Source organism: Cynoglossus semilaevis, chromosome 3, assembly GCF_000523025.1.
Source record: "Cynoglossus semilaevis isolate Cse_v1.0 chromosome 3, Cse_v1.0, whole genome shotgun sequence".
Lineage (NCBI taxonomy): Eukaryota > Metazoa > Chordata > Actinopteri > Pleuronectiformes > Cynoglossidae > Cynoglossus > Cynoglossus semilaevis.
In genome coordinates, this window is record NC_024309.1 from 601,609 (window position 1) to 614,108 (window position 12,500).

Below are 12,500 nucleotides of genomic sequence, written 5' to 3' on the forward strand. Positions count from 1 at the left end.
CGGGTGGTGAGTGCACTGGAAGGTACCTAGCGCCACTATATATACTATATTCACTTCACTAAATGAATGACACTTCCAACCTTTGGCATATTTCGGTCTCGATTGATTTGAAATATCCAATTGTGTTGACCTAGGTGAAGTAAAAAAAGTCAAGCACTTTTCAGACCTTTCCTTCATTCTTTTATTCTCTCCTTTTCTACTCTCACTCCACCAAAGAGCTGTTATCACTGTTAAATAATATTCAGTGGGACAGCTCAGTGGCCCACTAATATTCAGGTAGGCAGGTAGATCATCTGACTGCACCTAAACCTTCTCATACTGTTACACGTTCTTCATCATTATATATATATGAATCTTCAAAATGAATTCCTTAATTTATGGTTTGATGAAGCCCATAATATTAAATTATATTAATTAATTATAATATAACTTGGGAAGGTATCAAAGACCTATCATACCTTCAAAGACATTTTTGGAGTCAGCAGGGAAGTAGGACAAATTTCCTGAGCTGAGCGATAAGTAGCAACTGGCTGTGTGATTTTGCATTTACTGTTGACATATTTTCAAATTGAAATGAGCTGAACGTGAAGCGGCAGGGGGATGATCAGTATGTGCACAACCTGTACACTAATGTGAAAGATTAATTCCGGGACTATTAAATGCCCCGGTTGGATGGAGCCACCGGGTTGATGCTGTGTTTGTGGCCCTTACATCGTGGTTTAGCATTCCCTTCTCTACTCTGTGAATTTACTATTCCCTTGGATACTTTGGAGTTGGTGGAGTACTACTACTAGTGGTGAAAAGGATTTTATCCGAACACACCTGTGTTTAGGGGAGTGGCGTTTTCACAACGTCTGTGAGTCACCTGTGCATATTATTAATATATATAAGCTGTTCTTTTTTATTATTTTTGGTAAATAATACCGATGAGTGTAGGGTGGTTGTTTTTGCAACGCAGTCTTTATGTAGCATTGGGTGAGTAACGTGCGATGTGCAAATTGCTATCAGTGCATTGATTTAATACAGCATAAACCTTATTTTGTTCTTTAAACTGTTTTGTTATTCTAGATTCTGTTTATTGTTTGGATAACTGCCTATTATAGTCGTTTAGGCCTATGACAATTTTCTTTTGTTGACTTTTCCTTTGGCACAAAACCCTTTAACTTTTTCATTTATAGCAGTTAGTACATTATATATATATATTTATATATATATATATTCTTTTTCATACGTATATGTTTATTTTTAACATAATATACCTTAGAAAAGCTTAGAAAAATATCTTGTTACATATTTCTTTTTCTATCTTTTCCTTTTTCTATTTTCTGCTCTTAAATGCCAATCACGGCCCTTCCTTTAGTCTTTTTCTCTTTCAGTCTCATTTATTCCTTTTGAAGAGTGAGGTCACTTTGCCCCATTGAAGTCTCTTGTGTTAAAACACCATTTAGGGATTTTTCACTTCAGATCCACGTACATATCTGTGTTATTTTCTAAATTTATGCTCGAGCACTTCCCAGTTTGGTAAAAGGTTTATGGGGATTGGGTTTGAATATCCCTTCTATAATTTGTGCAGTGGAGAGATGGCAGAGAGGAATTCACCTTGTTAACTCAGCAATTAGTCATACATACATCCAGCCTATTATGGAAGACAAGCCAGCAATACAAAGTAGTACAACAGAGATCTCATCTTAATTGTAAAAAATATACATTAAAAAGTCAATATCTATGTCAAAAATAATATTTCAAAATGATCACAACTCTTAACTTGGAGATGCAAACCTTGACACCGGAGCTTCTCTTTTGACTGTGAGAGCAAATCCTGATTCCCGCAGGGAAAAAAATCTGGCTTGAGGTCATGGTCATGGTCTAGCATTTTTTTTTAAAAAAACTTAGTGTAAGTCATAGTTGCAGGTGGAAAAAGTGTCCAGAGAGCTGGTGCGTAGATGGGGCGTAAGCTTACCCTCACACACAAAGATACACAAGGATAGTACAGACTATGTACAGTGTATACACAGAATTTATTATTGTCACCTTGTCAAGTCTAGGTGTACTTTATAATTGATCTATCATACAGTCAGTAATCGATAAAGTTCAATATTACTGAGGCTAAAGAGTTCAACAGTTTTATCATATGTACTGTATTTGAAAGGAGGACAGTATTGTTTCCATATATCTCTGTACTCACGCTACTCCCAGTAGTATGTGCTTGTGCAAATGTGGTAATCTCCTTAGCCTCATTAAACTAGAAGGAGATTAGTGGGAGATGCACATAAATAAACATAATACCATAGGAAATTGAATTAGCAGCAGGGATAAATGTGTCATGGGGGAGAAAATATACAATTAAAAAGTCAATTAATAAATTCCCCTTACGAGGCTTTGGCTGTTGTTTGGTTTGGCCACAAGCTGCTACAGTGAGCAAGTTGGTGAGGTACTAGTCTGGATTAGCGTTGCATGTCTTCTTTAGCACCCTGTTCTGTGCGTACTACCAACATTTCTGTCGGCTCACTATCTGGTGGATGTTTCTAACATATACAGCACAGTGGAACCTCGGTTGTCGAATGCCTCCCAATAGATGCCTCCCAGACAATACCATACAAGCAGCAAGTTATCACTAAGTGACAGACAGTTGAGTCAGTCCGTGTTCGGGACTTACATGCTAAGAACCAGTGTCCGGTTTTGCCAGTATTTCTTGCGTTGTGCTATTTCTTCTATTATTTATTTTTTTTACTGTATTTAATAAATCACCATGGGAAAAAAAATAGTGAGAACAACAATAAAGGGGATACCAAAGTACCATCATTAAGAACAAGGAAGCAATAAAAGAAGCTAAGGTTGCCAAAGAAGTGACTGCAAAAACCAAGCAAATATCTCAGATATTAGAAAAGTGGAAAAGTTGCTACTGATTTGGATAAACTAAAAGCAGTTGTGCAATAAGGTTGAAGTATAAAGAGGTTTTTTCAGTTCCCCAGAACAAAAAAAGCCTCTTGGATGAGAGGTGAAACGTCTTATTTGAGAAAATTTCACATCAGGTTGTGACTTTTAAAATACAGGCCCCCAGAAAAAAGTTTGGGAAAACACTGGTCTAATAGACAGAGGTGAGGAGAGTGTGCGAGTGCCTCTTGTAGTTGTGTATTGAATTTCGAGTGACACCCGAAAGCGAAGCAGCATCTGGCTGCATTTTAAAGATACTGGAAACAACAAAGGAGAATACCTTCAGTGCAAAATACAAAAAAACTTTTAAGAGCATGTTCCACCACAAACCTGCATAGACATATCAGAACTGTCCATCCTACAGTCAGTGCTGTTAGAGGAGAGAGGGCAAGCTAGCACATCGTCTACTGATCCTGGTGTGTCTCATCCCAAAACAACAGCAACTGCAGCAGCATCTACTGGCTTCCCCACACATACATTACTATTAAATGGCTGCCATTTTTGCACTTTGCTGAAATATAATTGGTAAACATGTATTTATGTGAGGTGGTCAGTGAAAGTTTCCCATTTCTTGATGGTGACCCACGTATCGTCTACATATCTGAACCAATGTCTCGGTGGGTGGCCTCTGAAAGGTTGTTAGGGCCATACTCTCCATATACAAGTTACAATGGGGAATACTGGCGATCCCATGGCACAGTCGTGTTTTTGCCTGTAGAAACCTTGGTAATATTGGAAATAGGTGGTGTTGATAGGTCAAGAAGGTCACACAACTGTTCAGAGGAGAGGTTGGTCCTTTCTGTCAGGTTGCCATCATGCAGCAGTTTTCTCTTTATTGTCTGTACCCCAGTGGGGATGCAAGTGAAAAGTGATGTGACATGTAATATGTGTACAGTGTAATATGGTGTGGTGTCCCCCACCAATGGAGGGGGGGGGGGGGGGGGTAGCAAGATACTGAACAATATTGTAGGTGACCGAGTTCATATACAATGGTTCATATACAGCATACAATGGTTCGGAGGGGGGCGCCTTTACCGACTCTTTAACCCATTTGTCCTGGGTATCCAGTTTGGTTGTATAAGTGATTGATGACAGTGTCTTTCAATTAGTTCTTAATAATAGTAATTAGTCTTATAGTATGATTGACTTGTGCTAGGTAAGGCCAACAAATGTTTGTTCAGGACATCATTTTATTAGTGAACCATCTGCATCATGAATGGAAGAAAACAATGTTTAGTTACATCTCTAACTCTCTTGTTTATATGACAATTTGATCTACAGGGAGAGAGGATTTCCCCATGCGCAATTTGGGAGCAGCACCTGTGTACCCACAGCAGGAGAGTGAGGTTCTGGCTGATGACCCTACACATCCCGTGGTTCAGAATTGGAAAAGGCCGACCGCACTCAGCTGTGTTACCATCAAAAGGTACATGTTTGACATGGTGCCCACTGCAGGCAGAAAGCAGCACAGCCGTGATCTGAACACAAAAATCACAGCACCTTGAAAAGGTCAGATGGGTGTCTGCCAGTTCGATAGGGCAGACCTGTCAAAGATCCTCCCACATAAACTGGCTGGCCTTGAGTAAGAGATGCCCATGCACATAACATACTTCAGATACTGAACCGCACATGCGAAACTGGTCCTGTAAACTTAACATACTGAACTCCAACTGAACCATTTGAAACCAACCTGTATACATAAACATTAACATATTCTTGAAAATACAGTCTTACAACTTTACATCAGTTACTGTAAAATGAATTTTCTCTAACAGTGTTTGAGGTTTGCGCTTAAACACATTATGTAGTACAGTAGAATGACAAGATACATAACACTATAACTTTACAATTTTACCTGCACATTTCTGAATATACTTATCTGACACAACTACAACTGAAATAAAGATGCACTGAACATTTCAGGGACCTTGTACATACTAGATAATGAACATGGTTATGTGCAGCTCTATTATGTATTTCAATTAGTCTAAAATTAAAAAAACTACATCAAAAGATGTAGCTTGTAAAGTTGTTACAAATATGCATAATACATCACTGACAAGTATGTTTGTGTTGCTTTAGCTGTCTGCAGATAAAGGAAGCACGATCTACATCCGAGTGGTGCTTTGTTATTGGGCGGAGCTGGATAGACCTGGCAGACCCAAACGTATCGTGAGGGTTTGTTGGGAACGTCTGCCGTCAAACTGAAGAAGGAGTCTTACCGAGCCTGGTTGGTTCGGGGGACTCCTGAGGCAGCCGACGGATAAAGGGCGGGCCAAGCGGACTGCGGCTCGGGTAGTCGCAGAAGCAAAATCTCAGGTCTGGAAAAGGTTCGGGGAGGCCATGGAGGAGGACTACCGGTCGGCAACGAAAAAATCTTTGCACCCTCCAGGTTGGGGAGGAGATCAAGTATCTTACGGAAGGATGGAACGTGGGATTGACAGGGATTGTCGCTGTATCGGTTCGTTGTGGTGAATCTACGTCAACGTCAATCTACGTTCCTACCCTCACCTATGGTCGTGATCTACTTATCATTTTACAGATTTATTTAAACAAATGAAAGTTCCATACAATTTATTTTTCTTTACAATGGATATTCATAGCTTATACACAAATATAGAAACACAAGCAGGATTAATGGCTATTAAAAAAATATTTATTCGATATCCAGATAAAAATAGAATTTGACTTTGTATGTAGCTGTATGTAGCTTATACTAACATATTTCCACCATTTGAAACATATTTCCAAATTATGGAGCTTCCTGTCAAGTTTAGATTCAGAGAAACTAATCCACAAATTCATAACTAGCAGATTAGATTATTGTAATGGTTTACTCACTGCACTCTCAAAATTAAGCATTCACAGACTACAGTTAATTCAAAATGCAGCGGCACATGTTCTCATTGCTTCCTCCGCTCCATGCTGGATCCAGGACCCCGCCCATAGTCCTGCATCCATCTGTTGTTGCTACTGTGACTGTCTGTAACTGTAACTGGCAGGGGGTGTCTATCATTGTTGCATTTTATTACTATTAACTATTGGAACAATTGTAAAGCACATTGAATTTGCTTTGTGCATGAAATGGACTTTATAAATAAATTGACTTTTCACTGTTTCTGTGGAAAACTTCTTGTCTAATTCTGCAACACTGGTCTTACAATGACCCATTTTTTGTAAGAGCACAAAATAGCAGACGTTGTCGACAGGGTTCGAACCTGTGCGGGGAAACCCCAATGGATTTCAAGTCCATCGCCTTAACCACTCGGCCACGACAACTGAAAACCCACTACTTTAGCTACAACCTAGTACCACACACAAGACCAGAGCACCAGCTGGTTCAAGAAATAGTTTTTTCTAATAACCTCACAAATAATTTGTCATTTCCGCTTTACTGGGATCAATGCCCGCATCCGCCAGAGCATTTACATTCTCAAAATAAAAAATGTCCTCGTTAGAACAAACAAGTATGACTTTTCAGTTCACTGTATTTGTATAAACCTTCTTGTCTAATTCTGCAACACTGGCCTTACCATGAACTGTTTCTTGTAATAGCCTAAAACAGCACACGTTGTCAAAAGGGTTTGAACCTGTATGGGGAGACCCCAATCGATTTCAAGTCCATCGCCTTAACTACTCAGCCATGACAACCAAAAACCCACTGATTCCACTGATGTGAACAGGCAGTAGGTCAAGGGCAACCCCAACATGAAGAATCGCTCCAAACAGTTCAAAGTCGTTGAGGTAGGCGTTGAGGTACCTGTCGACTGCGAACATGGTCAGACCCACCTTGTTTCTTGTGCAGCTCATCATAAAACATTTCCTTCCAGATGATGGGCACTCTCCAGTACGTGCAGGTTTGTACGTCACCATGAGGTTGAGACTAGCATCAAAACTGTTGTCCAGACTCAGATCCTTCCTGTTCTCCAGAAAACAATGTTCCATGGAAACAAACTTTGTTGCAAAACTCATAAAATGTATGGCAGTAGCGCTAATGTAGAGGACAGAGAGGACCAGTGGAAAGAGAAGAAAACACTTGGCCACGCCCCACACCCTCTGAGACAATCTGGTTCTTGTAAAGGACTGCATCATACCTCAGCTGACCGACTCCTAGTTACAGTCAGTGACGGTGACTGCACTGTGGGTCAGCGGCCCTGGTGTGGCCTTTGCCACCCCCTCTGGAACCACTGGGGAGGTGAGAGCCTCAGGAACCTCTGGGGGGAGTGAGCACCACCACCTCTGGAATGACTGGAGGCGACACTCCAGCAGGTGCTGGTTTCATCACACAGGCGATCACTGGAGATCCAAGTTACCAGAGGTATGGGTGCCACTGGCGCTGGGCCCACCAGAGGTACAGATAGAGCAGGAGCCATCAGATCATCAACCAGGGAGGGGCAGAGAATAAGGCAGATGTCAGCCTCTACAGGCCACAGAGATAGCTGCAGCAGGCGAACTCAACGAGGGAGAAACTGTGGGGGAGATGCTACTCAAGCCGTGGCAGGTGACACGAGTGAGACTAATCAAAGAGACGCAGGTGAGTGTGATGACACAGATTACCCCACTGTCAGGTCTGTCTGTTCCTGCTGTCTGCTGTGTGGGGTAATTTGTGTTATCACACTCACCTGTGTCTGCAATTAGCCTCACCTATGTCACCTGGTACTCCCTGTGTATATATACCCCTCTCCCTCACTCTGGCCTTGTGAGCACTGTATCGGTCGTGCCAGCTTTTGTAGCTGTTCCTAGTCAGTTCCTGAGCAAGTCTGTTGCTGTGCTCAACTCTGTTAGTGTTCACAGCTCTGCTCGACTTTGTGTATGCTTCTGTCCTGGTTTTTGGAATTTTGAATCTTTAAATACACTACCTGCACCAGTCCTGCATTTGGGTCCTGCCTGCTTCCTGCCATGTCGATGGTCAATCTTGACACCCACACAGCAGACAGCAGGAACAGGAAACAGACAGATCCGACAGTGATTTGAAACCCCTATCCTCCAGCCAGGTACACTACTACCCTGGAAATAGGCATCACGTAGCCATCTGTACTACTCTCGCTGGGATTCAGTGATTGATTTTGTTTTATTGTGACGACAAGGCAGGAAGGCAGGACCCAGACAAATGCAGCACAAGGGAGACTCTTCAGGTGCTGGCAGTTTATTTACAAAGTGCAAAGTAACATAAACTCACTTGGTCACAGGAACAAGGCATATACTACAAGGCACAGACTTCTCCAAAACATGAACTATGAGGCATGGCAACTATGAACAGGGCAAAAACACACTGAACAATGGTCCCACAAAGACAGAGAGAAGGAGAGCGGTACAGTATATATACCCTATGTGGCTATATAGGCTCCAAGTGACATGATTGAAACAAATGACAAAGACACAGGTGAGTGTGATCCTACTAACTACCTCTACCCAGCAGACAGAGCAGTAAAGGGAAACAGACAGACCTAGACATTTATCTCATTAAAAATATTTGTAATAGTTTTGTTTTCTAATCCAACCTTATTTGTTGATAACTTTAAAGCTTCCAAAAGTGGACCAAAGTGATAGAAACACATAACACCGTTTAACGGACACAAAGCTAACTGTTTGTAATTAGCCTCACTTGTGTCACCTGGTGCTCCCTGTGTATATATACCTCTCTCCCTCACTGTGCCCTTGTTGGATCATTGTTGTTGGATCATTGTAGTTGGATCATTGTAGTTGGATCAGTGTGTAAGTTAGTGACTGTCTTTGTGAGCGCTGTCTTGATGAGCGCTGTATCCTTCGTGCCAGCGTTGTGTCGAGCTTTTTTGTTGTAGCTGTTTCTTAGTTTGTTTCTGAGCAAGTCTGTTGCTGTGCTCAACTCTCTTCGTGTTTTCAGCTCTGCTCGACTTTGTGTATGCTTCAGTCCTGGTTTTTGGAATTTAGAACCTTCAAATAAACTACCTGCACCAGTACTGCATTTGGGTCCTGCCTGCTTCCTGCTATGTCGATGCCCGCACGTGACAAGTTAAAAGACATGCAGCAGCATTTTGTACCATCTGTAGGCAAACAATGGAGGACTAACTAATTCACCTACTGTGCGTTACAGTTATCCAGCCAGTTAGTAACAAATGCATGAATTACTGTTTCAAAATGCAACTGTGTAAGAATTGGCTTTATTTTGTCTAGCTGCCTAGATTGAAAGAAAATAGATCTAACAACTGCCCTGATTTGGATGTCAAATTTTAGATCTGAGTCCATTTTAACCTCAAGGTTTTTGACAGTCAGTTTAATGTACTACGCCAAAAGAACCAAGAGCTGCACGTGGGTTCCCAGTGGTACCATTCAAAACCATAACCCTATTTTATTTTCATTAAAGCTTAAAAGGGTTCAGGGCCATCCAGGTCTTTATGTCCGCAAGACACCTCAGGAGAGTACTGTCAGAGTATATATCTCTTTTTTTTAAAGAAGCACATAGATTTTAGCTGTCATCTGCTTAACAATAGAAAATACATACCATTTTCCTAAGTATGGAGCCAAAGGGAATCAAGTCCAAGCAAGTACATCAACTACTTTGGAAAGATCACCTGGGTGACTGAATAGTTACAGATACTAATGACTATTGTAACTTTACTGGGGGCTTAATGTAATTATTTTTCAATCAAACCTATGTCCACCCTTGCGATAACATCAATCATCTGCTATATTTGAAGAAGGTAGTTAAAAGTGGAGGCTGCAAATGGATAATTTAATGCAAATGTTCTTCATAATAATATATTTAGCCTTTTTTTCCTCCTGAAAATGCTTTGGATTTCTAAAAGGACACTTTTACAACTGCAGCCTTTTTCTCCTGCAGTGTGTTGCTGTAAAATTGGCAAATTCCTTGCGCTTTCACGTAAAATGTCCCCTTCTGGAAATAAGAAGCATAAATCACGGTACATGTCTGGCACCAATGTGCCCACTGTGTCATATCAGCTTGAATTTTTTACAACATGGAAGGAAAGCTACGGGTCCATTGACGATTTCCAGCCTTGGAGCTACTGTTAGTCAACCGCTCATATCCATTTTTAATGAGCTCTCAGCCATGATATAGTGTAATTTCACCTCCAGGACCTAGTGATGCTATTTACTGTTAACAAGAAACAGCACAGCAACGGCCAAATCTTTCTGATTGGAGTGTTTAGAAAATTCACAGGTTTATGACTTGAACAGGATGTTTTTTTGTGTGTATTTTGTGATACACTGTGATACACAGATTCAAGTATGCTCCTAAAGCATTTGTCTAAACATCTAAACACCTAAAAGGTTTAAAGACATTCTTTTAAAAAAACACAGTCTGCAGTGTTTTAAATTCGTTTTTCTGCTTGATTATTTTTCTGGTTTTCTTTACTTTGCAAAGGCACATAACCGAGAAACAATATAACCAACAAATCAACTTATATTTTTGGTAGTTGTCGAGCACATTCTGTTGTATGAAAATTAAAATAGCTCATTGATTTATTTTGATTGATTAGAGTCCATATTTATCTGAAACTTTATTTTGCTAACATTATGGGGGAATTGTAGAATGAAAATGGCAATCTATGAAGCAAGGAAAAATTGTGTTCTTTGTCTTGCACCTTAGCAACAGTTTGTGATCCAGACAGGTTAGAAAGTGTAAAAATTTGGATGCTGGATCAGAGGTGTTGTTGACGCGTAGATTAAAATCACCAGTTATCAGGATTCTGTCATATTTGGTACGTATGATTGAAATAAATTCAGTGAACTCCTTATAAATTGATAAAAAAGGTGGAATACTGGGGTGGTGTGAAGACCGATACACAGAGAATAGGAGGCTTGCTAAACAAAGGCATGATGTTCAAAGGACTGATAGCTGTTTAAAGGAACTGCATTTGATGACATATGATTCTAATTATTGATGCAGAGAATAACGGATGCATTAAGGCCGAGCCATGTTTCTGTCAGGATAATACCATCTAAATGATTCTCCAAAAATCAGATCATTCATAATGAAAGATTTGTTTAAAAGGAAGCAGACATTCAACACAGCCATTTTGATGTCTGTGCTGCATTGTAACATTTTACAGGCACATTAAAAACACAGCTAGGTCTAGATCTGCGAGAACGAAAGATTAGTTCATAGTGAAAGATTAGTTTACAGCAAAAGATTTGTTCACAGGGAGTGATTCGTTCACAGCGAAAGATTAGTTCACAGCGAAAGATTAGTTGACAGGGAGTGGGTCGTTTATTGTGAAAGATTAGTTCACGGCGAAAGATTAGTTCACAGCGAAAGATTAGTTCGCGGCGAAAGATTAGTTCACAGGGAGTGGGTCGTTTATTGTGAAAGATTAGTCCACGGCGAAAGATTTGTTCATAGTGAAAGATTAGTTCACGGCGAAAGATTTGTTCATAGTGAAAGATTAGTTCACAGGGAGTGGGTCGTTTATTGTGAAAGATTAGTTCACGGTGAAAGATAAGTTTGCAGAGAGTGATTTGTTCGCAGAGTGTGATTAGTTTGCACTGAGTGATTTGCGATTGATTCGTGAGTTCAGTATGAACAAATCTTTCATAAGACTGGGGAGTCACGAGTCACGAATCTTTCACATGACTCTGGAGTCAGGAGTCATATGAAAGATTTGTTCATTGTGAATGAATCACTCGCGAACGACACATCACTACAAAAGAATAATTTAGCTTGATTTAGTCTTTTACACGATTTTAATCTTAATGTTTCTGACGTGTTTCCTTATTTAAGATGTACGATCACGATTTTCTTTTTCTTTCAAATATTTTTTTTATGCCTGTCAGTCCTTAAGCAACTTGGAAAATGTTAGGTTTTACTTTATCATAAGACACATCATTTGTCTGCCTTTTCTGTGTTGTTGATCCTCATTAAATGTTCAGAGTTCCTCTTTTCATAGTTCACAGAACTGCAGTTAAGAAAAAGAAAAGTTGGCTTGTTTGAGTCTTAACATTTTCTGCTACTTTTAATGACATGATATAAATAGAATCAATTACCAAGTGCCTGCCATCCCTGGTGATTAAGTGTTGTATGTGAAGAAAACATACCAGGACATTGTCCACCAGCAACTTTCATCACGCGCTGAAGCGATCTGTAGCTGTCATGGCAACACTGTAAATAACTCATCTAAAAATGTAAGGTGATTACAAGCAGCTGTTTTCCTGCCTAATGCAGTTAAGCCCTGCAAACAGCACTTCATTAATTAAGATTGTTTATAAAAAAATATTAGGTTAGGAGGAGCGTAGGTGTAAGTAACCTTCACAGGGTACAGATTGAGGAACAGGCACAAGAGTTTCCCCACGCAGTATTAGCTGAAGAATAAAAACTGACAGAATGATATGATCTGATGTGTAAACAAAGGAAAGAACTGTGAGATATTTAGGCGTATGTACACCCACGGTACGCCACACAGACACGCTGGTAAAAATAAATGTGTGAATCGAAAGGCAAAGTTTAATGAAGAAGGGCATAAATGTCAAGCTTTTTTTTTTTTTTTCATTTTTGTTCTTCATAAAGAAAAAGTAATTTTTCACTTTTGATAAGCAGAGAAAGAAAGAAATAGAGGAGAAAAAAAAGTCTA

General features: G+C 40.0%; 2 non-coding genes across 2 annotated transcripts; both read right to left on the reverse strand.

The window, feature by feature from the left end:
* Nucleotides 1-6,131: 6,131 nt before the first annotated feature.
* trnas-uga (transfer RNA serine (anticodon UGA)) lies at nucleotides 6,132-6,213 on the reverse strand. The gene has a single exon. It is a non-coding gene; the product is annotated as a tRNA-Ser (tRNA).
* Nucleotides 6,214-6,503: 290 nt separating this feature from the next.
* trnas-uga (transfer RNA serine (anticodon UGA)) lies at nucleotides 6,504-6,585 on the reverse strand. Its single transcript has one exon. It is a non-coding gene; the product is annotated as a tRNA-Ser (tRNA).
* Nucleotides 6,586-12,500: the final 5,915 nt, after the last annotated feature.